This window comes from Schistocerca piceifrons, chromosome 4 (genome assembly GCF_021461385.2).
Source record: "Schistocerca piceifrons isolate TAMUIC-IGC-003096 chromosome 4, iqSchPice1.1, whole genome shotgun sequence".
Classification (NCBI taxonomy): Eukaryota; Metazoa; Arthropoda; class Insecta; order Orthoptera; family Acrididae; genus Schistocerca; species Schistocerca piceifrons.
This window is the reverse complement of record NC_060141.1, coordinates 119,342,404-119,354,178: the sequence shown is the minus strand read 5'-3', so window position 1 is coordinate 119,354,178 and position 11,775 is coordinate 119,342,404.

Here is an 11,775-nt window from a genome sequence, read left to right as displayed (position 1 = left end):
TTTACTGCGCTCGAAACGTGCAGCGCGCCACGGACGAAAGCTGGTGGGAGCAGTACAGGGTGATTCAAAAAGAATACCACAACTTTAGGAATTTAAAACTCTGCAACGACAAAAGGCAGAGCTAAGCACTATCTGTCGGCGAATTAAGGGAGCTATAAAGTTTCATTTAGTTGTACATTTGTTCGCTTGAGGAGCTGTTGACTAGGCGTCAGCGTCAGTTGATGCTAAGATGGCGACCGCTCAACAGAAAGCTTTTTGTGTTATTGAGTACGGAAGAAGTGAATCGACAACAGTTGTTCAGCGTGCATTTCGAACGAAGTATGGTGTTAAACCTCCTGATAGGTGGTGTATTAAACGTTGGTATAAACAGTTTACAGAGAATGGGTGTTTGTGCAAAGGGAAAAGTTCTGGACGGCCGAGAACGAGTAATGAAAATGTAGCACGCATCCAGCAAGCATTTGTTCGCAGCCCAGGAAAATCGACTTGCAGAGCTAGCAGAGAGCTGCAAATTCCACAATCAACTGTATGGAGAGTCCTACGAAAAAGGTTAGTTATGAAACCTGAACGTCAACTACCCGAGGCGATGGATCGGCCGCCAGGCAGCCCGTGACAGAGCACTTCATCACTGGCCTCCAAGAAGCCCTGATCTTACCCCCTGCGATTTTTTCTTATGGGGGTATGTTAAGGATATGGTGTTTCGGCCACCTCTCCCAGCCACCATTGATGATTTGAAACGAGAAATAACAGCAGCTATCCAAACTGTTACGCCTGATATGCTACAGAGAGTGTGGAACGAGTTGGAGTATCGGGTTGATATTGCTCGAGTGTCTGGAGGGGGCCATACTGAACATCTCTGAACTTGTTTTTGAGTGAAAAAAAAACCTTTTTAAATACTCTTTGTAATGATGTATAACAGAAGGTTATATTATGTTTCTTTCATTAAATACACATTTTTAAAGTTGTGGTATTCTTTTTGAATCACCCTGTATTATGCTATGGGAGACATTCTCCTGCGCTTGCATGGAACCTGTGGTACTAATCAAAGACACGTTGACAGCTGCAAAACAACTGCACTCCTTCGTGCTTGAGGTTCTCCCCGACGGCAATGACGTCTTACGGCTGTATAATTTGTAATTGTCCGTGTCTCGGAGCCAGAACCGTACTACAGTGGTTCGAGGAGGATTATAGTGAACTCCTGTAGATGTTTCGACGCCAAAATGCTCCTGATGTAAATTTTATGGAAGCCATCTAGGTCGCGATAGAGCGCCAACACCACGTACGCAAATCAGCGGCTCGTTATTTACGCGAATTACGCGACTCGTGCGTAGTCACTTAATGCTACATTCCTCCACGAACCTACCAACATACTATCGGATTACCGATACGCAGAATCATTGACGTATTTCATACGAAAAACGGACAAACAAGCTATTACGCAAGTGGGCATAATGTTTTGCCTCATCGGTGTAACGTACTTCACGCGTATTGGTACCCGTATTTCGCCTGTATCTCTAGCCAATCTGGCATACAGTTTCGTTTTCACGCAACTCAATGTTCATGGCGTCATATCTCCTGAACTATGTATCGTACAATATATTTTTGCAGGTTCGTTCTGTGGTATATGTGAATATTTTCTACAAAGTATGTTGCGAATAAAATTAGTACGAAAAACGTAATAAATTAAAACATGATTCCTGACCACATGTTCGTCGAATTCATGGTAAGCGGTAAACTTCTCCCTTTAATCATTTTGTAGGGGTTGTTAGTAAGAAGAAGTTTAGTACGGATTTGAAATTATGCTTTAAGTTTGTTGTAAGTCACTAAGTGCTTTAATTCTCAAATACTGGATTAATTAAATCTGGGCAGCAGTGTGTCGTACGTTACACTTCTGTTTCACCCTCACCCTTATGATTAACAGGTTGTACTTAACCCAACAGCGATTGTTTCCAAACAGTAAGTTGCAGAAGATTTTGTATTGTGGTCATCCAAAGCTGCAGAATTATATCATGATGAAAAAGACCGCTTCAGGTGTATGATACACTACTGGCCATTAAAATTGCTACACCAAGAAGAAAAGCAGATGATAAACGGGTAATCATTGGGCAAATATATTATACTAGAACTGACGTGATTAAATTTTCATGCAATTTGGGTGCATAGATCCCGAGAAATCAGTACCCAGAACAACCACATCTCGCCGTAATAACGGCCTTGATGCACCTGGGCATTGAGTCAAACAGAGCTTGGATGGTGTGTACAGGTACAGCTGCCCGAGCAGCTTCAACACGATACCACAGTTCATCAAGAGTAGTGACTGGCGTATTGTGACAAGCCAGTTGCTCGGCCACCATTGATCAGATGTTTTCAATTGGAGAGATATCTGGATAATGTGCTGGCTAGGGCAGCAGTCGAACATTTTCTGTATCCAGAAAGGCCCGTACAGAACGTGCAATATGCGGTCGTGCATTACCCTGCTGAAATGTAGGGTTTCGCAGGGATCGAATGAGGGATAGAGCCACTGGTCGTAACACTTCTGAAATGTAACGCCCACTATTCAAAGTGCCGTCAATGCGAACAAGAGGTGACCGGGACGTGTAACCAATGGCACCCCATACAATCACGCCAGGTGATGACGCAACATTGAGTTGCGTGAAAACGAAACTGTATGCCAGATTGGCTAGAGATACAGGCGAAATACGGGTACCAATACGCGTGAAGTACGTTACACCGATGAAGCAAAACATTATGCCCACTTGCGTAATAGCTTGTTTGTCCATTTTTCGTATGAAATACGTCAATGATTCTGCGTATCGGTAATCTGATAGTTTGTTGGTAGGTTCGTGGAGGAATGTAGCATTAAATGACTACGCACGGGTCATGTAATTCGCGTATGGCAACGACGAATACACACTTCCAATGTGCGTTCACCGCGATGTCGCCAAACACGGATGCGACCATCACGATGCTGTAAACAGAACCTGGATTCGTCCAAAAAAATGACGTTTTGCCATTCGTGCACCCAGGTTCGTCGTTGAGTACACCATCGAAGGCGCTCCTGTCTGTGATGCAGCGTCAAAGGTAACCGCAGCCACAGTCTCCGAGCTGATAGTCCATGCTGCTGCAAACGTCGTCGAACTGTTCGTGCAGATGGTTGTTGTCTTGCACACGTCCTCATCTGTTGACTCATTGATCGAGATGTGGCTGCACGATTCGTTACAGCCATGCGAATAAGATGCCTGTCATCTCGACTGCTAGTAATATGAGGCCGTTGGGATCCAGCACGGCGTTCCGTATTACCCTCCTGAACCCACCGATTCCATATTCTGCTGACAGTCATTGGATCTCGACCAACGCGAGCAGCAATGTCGCGATACGATAAACCGCAATCGCGATAGGCTACAATCCGACCTTTGGCATCACAACAACGTTTGACCAGCAACGCCCGTCAACTACTGTTTGTTTATGAGAAATCGGTTGGAAACTTTCCTCATGCCAGCACGTTGTAGGTATCACCACCGGCGCCAACCTTGTGTGAATGCTCTGAAAAGCTAATCATTTCCACATCACAGCATCTTCTTCCTGTCGGTTAAATTTCGTGTCTGTAGCACGTCATCATCGTGGTGTAGCAATTTTAATGGCGAGTAGTGTAAATATATATTTACGATCCCACTAGTTTCGTGGCGTCAGAGCCTCATGTTCAGGGATACATCTGTATATAGACAAGAGCAAAACGTAAAAAGATGCTGCTTCGGCCAAGATATAGTTGTACCATAAACGAAAGTAAGTAGAAAAATTTTATACACACCTTTATTTCATAACATAGTTTAAAAATATTTAATGTTAAAATACGACAAAATTCGGGGAACCTCATTCGGATATCGGAAGCCTAGAATAAGAAAAAAATGGTAAACCAGATGTATGTAAAAGTATAAAACAAGTCACACGTATAGGTGATGAAAACTGACGTTAGGTTGGTAACGTAAAATAAGTGTCTACAAGTTCTATATTTGAGATTTATTTTGCAGTACCAGGTTGAGGAAGGTTTTCGTCAACTCCACATATTATTTGTGTTATATTTTCACATCAATCCGGTTTATCGCTTTTTTCTTATTCCAGGCTTCCGTTATAAGAATAATGTGCGCTGTATTCTAAGGTATCTTAGCTTAACTACCGACTTCTTGAGAGACCGAAATGTTTATTACAACTGGACAGAGAATGCTGGGGCATCTACTCCTTATCGCTTGAGCTAAGTTATGGAATAGACATGAGTACATAGTTTTCCTATGTAGTTTCCTGTACAGTTCAACTACATTTTAACCGGAACTGTGTCTTTAGACATTTTGCTGTTGTATATATACAGAGCCAAAGGCTTTGCCGCAGTGGTAACACCGGTTCCCGTCAGATTCCCGAAGTTAAGCGCTGTCGGGCGGGGCTAGCTCTTGGATGGGTGACCATCCGGTCTGCCGAGCGCTGTTGGCAAGTGGGGAGCACTCAGTCCTTGTAAGGCAAACTGAGGAGCTACTTGATTGAGGAGTAGCGGCTCCGGTCTCGGAAACTGACATACGGCCGGGAGAGTGGTGTGTTGACCACATGCCCCCTCCATATCCGCATCCAGGGACGCCTGTGGGCTGAGAATGACACAGCGGCCGGTCGGTTCCGTTGGGCCTAAACGACCTGTTCGGGAGGAATTTAGTTAGTTTTATATATACAGATGTACCCCTGAAGCTCTAACGCCATGAAAATAATTTGATCATACAGTAGATGAATATCTAGCACAGAGCTGAAGCTTTTTTTTTTATCGTCATACAGAGAATAAGTGATAGTTGTTCGATGTTAGGTGGAAGTCGGTTCAGTGGTTTAGGAAGAGACACGGGACATACACACATACATCACCGTCATCATTTATTGGACATAAACAGGACATTTAGGCCCATGGCATAAGATAAAAATATGCAAATGCATAAACATAAAACATAACGAAATGATCAAGACATCCAGTCCACGCGAATCACAGATGTACACACATTTTATAATATGTATGTGTTCCCCTTTACGAGAAGCACTAATAAATTTTTAAATACTAACCCGAAGAAAATAAATACACACAATTATTTTGCCTGTTGTCTGCAGGCGTACGCATGCGCTCCGGGTTCAGGCTGAAACTCGCACGCCGCGATACCGCAGCACGCCGCTAGGGAACTCAAAACAAAAGAGCGCAGACGGAGTGGGCGTGGCCTGCCTCAGCCTGCCGCGCTGTGGCGCCACCAGGGCCGTGCTGCTGCGTCGCAGAGAGCGCGGAGTTCAGTGTCAACCTGTGCTGCATTCACGCACCTGTAAAACGTAGGTTGGTGCGTAACTTCGTGTCGTTTTCTCGTAAGTTTAATAAACACAACAGATGCACATATATTCCTCTCCATTATTTATGCTGGGGTAACTTTTCGATGTTGCGGCTGTTGAAATCACGTGATTTTGAGCGAAGAACTCGTCGAGCAATGTTCGGAGGGCATTTTAATCCGAAAAGGAAGTTCCTAAAACACTGTTCGATGCACAGTGGAAAAGGTGAAAATTTGAGGGCGCAGGACCAGGTGGCTTAGGTCGGTGCCGAATGATTTCCCAACCCAACTGCAGTATAGTGCTTTTGTCAGTCTAGAAGAAGGCGGGCGAGCGTTATCGTGGAGTGGCATCGGGCAGTCTTCCTGGTCGTTGTTCTTGGATTGCTCCTGTAAGGTGTCTCAGTTGTTGACAATAAATGCCAGCAATGACGGTTACTCTTCGCGTAAGAAATTCGCTGCACACCGCACAGTCGCCGTTGCACCAGATACGTAACATTATCCTATGTGTGGCTCGGTAAACTTTCTCCGCGTAGAAACTGATGAAATTCATGTCGGGTCTCCAGGCGGAACATATCGACATCTTGACACAGCATTTAGAGGGTTCCCCTGGCCGTTATTGGGGCTGTATAGCGAAAGAAGCTATTGGAACCCGGCTGTCTGACAATATTATAAAATGAGATAAGAGGTATGCTTCAAGTAAGAGTTGGAACCCAGTTTTGTTTTACATTAAAAAGCAACGGTCTTCGTTTCAGTCACCAAAATCTGTCAATAGTGTTTGATATCGGTCTATCGGTTCCGCGAATTTTCACCACCGGTGCGCTGTTGTGCCTTGTGGTAGAGGGCAGTTGTGTTCGCGCAAGCGCAGTGGACCTACGGGCGGTATATAAAAGAGCCGTCGCGTGCTGTTTGGTTTCAGTTCCGGCGAGTCTGCACGACGGTTTACTCACTTCAAGACAACAGCCAGGTGGACCGCCGAAACATTGTGTCAAGATGACGATATGTTCCGGCTGGAGACCCAACATGAATATCATCATTATCTTACGTGGATGCACACACGAGAAGTTGTTGCTTCGTTTGGGCTCAACATGTTATGACTTCCCTGCACGCTGTGTGTTTCTTTACCCGATATAGGACCGAGAAACAGATGTCGTTCATAAACAGAGAATTCAGATGTTACTTTCATCTACGTCTAATGTCAACTTACAGAAATAATACATAGCTTTGCCGCTCTATTAGCAGCTTCAGTTGCTAACTGTAGATCTGAATGTACAGATACAAAAGATGTGTAAGGCTGTCACTCTTCAATACAATGTCTGCTCAGATGATATACATCTTCATCTACACCTACGTGGACACTCTGCAAATCACACTTAAGTGCTTGGCGGAGGATTCATCGAACCACCTAAAGAATATTTAAATATTGTTCCAGTCTCGAACATCGAGCGGAAAAATCGAACATCTATACATTTCCGCGCGAGCTCTGATTTCCCTGATTTTATTATGATGATTGTTTCTCCCTAGGTAGGTCGGCGTCAACAAAATATTTTCGCATTCGGTGGAGAAAGTTGTGATTGAAATTTCTTGAGAATATTCCACCGCAACTAAAAAAGCTACTTCGTTTGTATGATGTCCACCCCAAATAATGTCAGTGACACTGTCTTCGCTATTTCGCGATAATCCTAAATATGCTGCTCTCCTCTGAACTTTCTCGATGTACTCCGACCGCGCAGCAGTACTCCAAAAGAGAACGGACAAGCGTAGTGTAGGCAGTCTCTGTAGTAGATCTGTTACATTTTCTAAGTTTTCTGCCAATAAAACGCAGCAGTCTTTGGTTTGTCTTGCCCACAACATTTTATATGTGCTCTTTCCAGTTTAAGTTGTTCGTAAAGCTATAGAGCCCTGGCCACTCTGAAAGTCTTTAAATGTTATTCAGCAGGCAAACATACACTACTGGCCATTAAAATTGCTACACCACGCAGATGACGTGCTACAGACGCGAAATTTAACCTACAGGAGGAAGATGCTGTGATGTGGAAATGATTAGCTTTTCAGAGCATTCACACAAGTTTGGCGCCGGTGGCGATACCTACAACGTGCTGACATGAGGAAAGTTTCCAACCGATTTCTCATAAACAAACAGTAGTTGACGGACGTTGCTGGTCAAACGTTGTTGTGATGCCAAAGGTCGGATTGTAGCCTATCGCGATTGCGGTTTATCGTATCGCGACATTGCTGCTCGCGTTGGTCGAGATACAATGATCTTATCCGCATGGCTGTATCGGATCGTGCAGCCACGTCTCGATCCCTGAGTCAACAGATGGGGACGTTTGCAAGGCAACAACCATCTCCACGAACAGTTCGACGATGTTTGCAGCAGCATGGACTATTAGCTCGGAGATCATGGCTGCTGTTACCCCTGACACTGCATCACAGACAGGAGTGCCTTTGCTGGTGTACTCAACGACGAACCTGGGTGCACGAATGGCAAAACGTCATTTTTTCGGATAAATCCAGGTTCTGTTTACAGAATCATGATGGTCGCATCCGTGTTTGGCGACATCGCGGTGAACGCATATTGGAAGCAAGTATTGGTCATCGCCATACTGGCGTGTCATCCGGTGTGATGGTACGAAGTGCCACTGGTTACACGTATCGGTCACCTCTTGTTCGCATTGACGGCACTTTTAACAGTGGAAGTTACATTTCAGATGTGTTGCGACCCGTTGCTCTTCCCTTCATTCGATCCCTGCGAAACCCTACATTTCAGCAGGATAATACACGGCCGCATGTTGCAGGTCCTGTATGGGCCTTGCTGGATACAGGAAATGTTCGACTGCTGCCCTCGCCAGCACATTTCCAGATCTCTCACCAATTGAAAACGTCTGGTCAATGGTGGCCGAGCAACTGGCTTGTCACAATACGCCAATCACTACTCTTGATGAACTGTGGTATCGTGTTGAAGTGCATGGTACCTGTACATGCCATCCAAGCTCTGTTTGACTCAATGCCCCGGCATATCAAGGCCGTTATTACGGCCGGAGGTGGTCGTTCTGGGTACTGATTTCTCAGGATCTATGCACCCAAACTGCATGAAAATGTAATCACATGTCAGTTCTAGTATAATATATTTGTGCAATGAATACTCGTTTATCATCTGCATTTCTTCTTGGTTTAGCATTTTTAATGGCTGGTGGTGTATAAAAATAGGCTCAGTCCATGAATGCTCGAACTTAGAACAGCCGCCACTGGAGCTCTGGAGAGGCAGCGGCGTAATCGTTCGTGGCAACGCCCTAGTGCCGCGGTGGCGGTTGTAGGAAGCGCGGCGCGTATCTGGCGGCGCGCGTATTTGAACGTGCTGCCTACCGGATGGCGGCCGATACTCGCTCAAGCATACCTTTATTTTCGTTGTTTTAGCATAAAAACAGCATTTCTCGTCAGCAGTAAAGATACGGTGTTGTTCGCGAACTAATTGATAATGATCAAGCAGAGATGCACGTATGGCCACCAGCTGATATTGGTGATTTTGGCTCTGCGCATGCAGTACACATACCCCGATTTTTGAACCTTCGCCCATTGCGCGATGTTGGTACGGTGACAGCTCATCACATTTGACGTTGATCATTGTGGATTAGTGGGTTTATATGATCTTCGTGTAACCCCGAAGGTCTTCCTGAACACGGAGAGTCACTGATGCTAAACAATCTTTCTAAAAACGGGAAAACCGTGTTCTTGACGTATCCTGTCCAATGGAATTGTCCCTATACACGGCACAAATATTTCTGGCTTCTTCCATTCTGTCACCTACTAATGAACTCAGAACGAATGACGTGTCGGAACTGTTCCCATTTGCCCACTTGACACTCCATTTTCTAGCGTCCACAACACCACTCACTATCTCCAAACGACAGAATATGTAAACTCAAGTAGCAACACTGAACTACAATAAAGGAATATGACAATCGATAAATAAACCCATTTGTTTTTGTTGTTGTTGTGGTTTTCAGTCCTGAGACTGGTTTGATGCAGCTCTCCATACGACCCTATCCTGTGCATCTTCTTCATCTCACAGTACTTACTGCATCCTACATCCTTCTGAATCTGCTTAGTATATAATGATGTCGTTTGACGGGGGCCTCCCGTCGGGTAGACCGTTCGCCTGGTGCAAGTCTTTCGATTTGACGCCACTTCGGCGACTTGCGCGTCGATGAGGATGAAATGATAATGATTAGGACAACACAACACCCAGTCCCTGAGCGGAGAAAATCTCCAACCCAGCCGGGAATCGAACCCGGGCGCTGACCACTTTTTTTTTTTTAGCTTTTATATTTATTTTTATTTTATTATTAAGATTTTTTTTTAGCAGGAACAGGGTAAATTAACAAAAGATCTTTATTGGTACAAACTTAAATACAACAGAAATGCCATCCTTCCGGCGAAAATAACACAAGACATTATACTCGTGCCAGGCGAGCAATTTTTTTGTTTTTATGAACAAGGTGTAGGAAAAAAAGAATAATGATCCTGATGTAAGCAAGAGGTGTGAAGCAATATACAGTGGAGTGAGGGAAAAACCACTGTGTTCTGGTATAGTGCATAAAAGAAAGGAGGCGCGTGTCCATGCGCCTACTCCACTGTGGGTTACAATATATAAAGTAGCGCGGGGAGTCTCAGATGTCAGCAGGGGGGGGGGGGGGGGGGGCGGGAGTGCTGTCGGCGTGTGGCACCATCCAACTGAGCAGGGGTGACGTAAAGATCGCATGTAGGTAATTGGCGAAGAAGGCGCGGTAGCGCGGTCGGTGTTCGACTTGACTGTGGGCGGTTTGTAAGTACTGCCAGAAATCAAGGCGTGATTTGTCGCCATCATTATACATGTAGGTGATTGTCCATCCCTTGACCCATACAATCGCATGATTTTTGGCGGCGGGGAAATAAGTATTCTCGGGATGGATAAAAGTCCATGGGTCAATCGAGTCCGGCGGAACACGGAGGGAACAGGCAACGAACTGTCGGGCCAGTTTCCAGACGTCACTGGTGGCAGCACAAGTCAGTTGATGGACATCGTAGTCCACGAGGTGGCAAATGGAACAAAGTGGAGAGTCCAGTAGTCCGATGGCGTGAAGGCGATGATTTGTGGCGAATTTTTCATTTGCGACTTGGTACCATGTTGCCCGGACGTGGGAGGGAAGAAAAGGCTGGTGGATATGACGCCAAACCGTGGGCCACCGCTTGGACGGATGTCTCACTTCAATATTGTTGCTGGATATGGAACGAAGCAGTGGGGTGTAAAAATCTTTAGGTTGAGGAGAACGCGTGGTCGGTAAGTGTGTGTGAGCGTAACTGAAGTCGACGATGAAATCAGAAATGTGCGCCAGATGGTGCTTGATGTGTCCTACTGATACTGGTGGTGTTATGGTTGCGGGTACAATAATTTCCAGCAAGCTGCGCGTGAGGGAGGTGCCCCCGTGCCACTGCGTGTGCATGGTGGACATGTACAAGGACGCCGCTCGGAGTCGCACATTGACAAGACCGAGACCTCCCGCTCGCGTGGGAAGGGTGAGCGTGTCGTAGCGGATCTTAAAGAGCGTACCGGCCGTAAGGAAGTATCCGAAGGCAGCCTGGAGGCTGCGTCCAATTGTTGATGGCAGCGGAAGGACCTGTGCGATGTGGACCATCCTGGACGACACATGTTGATTGAGGTATTGGACACGTTGTAAAGAATCGAGTCGTCGGAGAAGATTTTGTCTCACCGTCGTGCGGATAGTTTGCAGTGCACGCCGAAAATTGATGGCAGCGGAGCGGCGCACGGTAGAGGTGAAAATAATACCAAGGTATCGTAGTTTTTGTACACACGGGAGAGGTGCTAAGTCGGCGTGTGAGAGGCCGCGTCCAATGGACATCGCCGCGGATTTAGCCACATTCATGGTACTGCCCGCTGCAGTGCCGTACGTTGATATCAAATCAAGTACCGTGTGTGTTTCACTCCGTGAGCGGATCAAGAGGAGGAGGTCGTCCGCATACGCACGACATTTAAAATTGTGTTGTCGCAAGGTGAGACCAGAAAGGTGGCTAGTCAGACTCCCGGTGAGTGGCTCCAGGCTCATGGTATAGAGTAGGGTCGAAAGTAGGCAGCCTTGCCGTACGGAACGCCGGGTCGCCACTGGTCCCGCCACACGGCCATTAACCTGAATCAGCGATTCAGCTGTGCCTTACAGGCGCCGGATAACGGCGATAAAGGCTGGTGGAAAACCCATACGGTTCATCACTGAGAAGAGAAAAAGATGCCGCACTTTGTCGAATGCGCTGTCAAAATCAATGGCAACCACTGCGGCGCGGAGTTTGCACGCTGCTGCCAGTGCAATTAAATCGCGACATTCTCCTGTGGCCGTTTGTATGTTAACTGAGCCGCCCGGAGTTGTCTGTTCCGGGGATAGAATGCTAGGCA